General features: G+C 35.4%; 1 pseudogene; it reads right to left on the bottom strand.

The window, feature by feature from the left end:
- Positions 1–213: 213 nt before the first annotated feature.
- Positions 214–986, bottom strand: LOC127214954 (PCNA-associated factor-like; annotated as a pseudogene).
- Between the last annotated feature and the right edge of the window lie 629 nt (positions 987–1,615).

The following is a 1,615-nucleotide window of genomic DNA, read 5'->3' as shown; positions in this document are numbered from 1 at the left end:
ATGTTCTGAAGAGTCTTTGGATTTCCTCAGTGTCTGTTGTTATTTTTCCATTTTCATTTCTGATTTTGCTAAATGTTCTCACTCTATTTTTTGGTTAGTTTATATAAAGGCTTGTCTATCTTGTTGATTTTCTTGAAAAAAACAAAATTTGTTACATGGATTCTTTTTTTTTAATTATTACAGACTTTTTAATGTAAAAAAGACTAAGTGGACTTTTAAAAGCAAACAGACCATAACAATGATACCATTTCAATAATCAAGTTCCCATAAAATGGTATTAGAACAAATATCTAGGCAAATCTCAAAGACAGTAAATTGGTAATTCAAACATCATGCAATGTTGATTTTAGCAAGAAGCTTAACAGGTAAAAGAAGCAACATATCATGACGTTATAAATTCAAGTATGCAATTATAATTTACAGATTAAAAAATGTCTCCCTTTTAGAGCCAGTTGCTTTTGAATGGCTAAATTTTAGTGCCTTCCATTAACTAAATGCCTATTCAACAAGTCAATTGAACAAACACATCTACCCAAATTTACATCCCAGAATACCTAAGTAAACTGAAGACATTATTCAGCTGAGTAAGTTCTATGCATTTTCTTCATCTGTGTGATCAGGTTGCAAAGGACATGCTTTTCTCTTTGCTGTTCCTAAGCCACTGCATCCCGCTTCTTCAGGAACATGGTTCTCTTTTTCAGAGTCTTTAGGGGACAGCCTGAAGAATTCTCCAATGCCTTTTTTGCCACTTTGGAGTTGGGCACACACAGACTGGATTCCCTCCTGCATACTTATTTTCAGCTTTTCTAGAGGAACACGATGAAGAATTTGTGACAAAGGTGGAGGAGCCGAGCGTCTTCCTGGGGGCTCGAGAAGCAACCACTTTTCTGTAGGCTCCTGGGATGTAGTCTACTTTGGTCCACATCATGTTCACACAGGAAGAGACAACTCGCACCGACTCCCCAGCTGCAGATGTCTTAACTGGACAAAAATCTCTGTTACATGGATTCTTTATTTTGTTTTGTTTCTATTTTATTGATTCAGCCCTCAATTTGATTATTCCCTGGCTTCTATTCCTCTGGTACAGAAACTTTGTTTCTTTTTGTTCTAGAGCTTTCAGTTGTGCTGTTAATATTCTAAAGTGACTATCCTCCATTTTCTTCATATGGATACTTAGTGCTATGAATTTTCCTCTCAGTACTGCTTTAAAAGAGTCCCATTACTTTGGGTATGTTGTTTTCATTCTTGTTCAGTTTTAGGAAGTCTTTAAATTCTTTATTGCTTCCTTGACCCAGAATGGTACAATTGTGCATTGTTCATTTTCCATGAGTTTGTAGGGCTTCTGCAATTTATCGAATTCTAATTTTAAAGCATGGTAGTCTGATAAGATACAGGGGGTAATTCCTTTTTTTTTTTTTTTTTTTTTTTTTTTTTTGTATCTGTTGAGGTTTGCTGTGTTGCCAATTATGTGGTCAATTTTAGAGAGGGTTCCACGTGAAGCTGAGAAGAAGGTATATTCTCTCGTGTTTGGAAGGAATGTTCTATAGATGTCAGTTATATCCAGTTGTGTCATAACTTCTGTTAGCTCCTTTGTTTCCTTGTTAACTTTCTGTCA

Source organism: Phodopus roborovskii, unplaced genomic scaffold, assembly GCF_943737965.1.
Source record: "Phodopus roborovskii unplaced genomic scaffold, PHOROB, whole genome shotgun sequence".
NCBI classification, from domain to species: domain Eukaryota; kingdom Metazoa; phylum Chordata; class Mammalia; order Rodentia; family Cricetidae; genus Phodopus; species Phodopus roborovskii.
The sequence above is the reverse complement of the archived record's forward strand: the minus strand, read 5'-3'. Positions and strand labels throughout refer to the sequence as shown.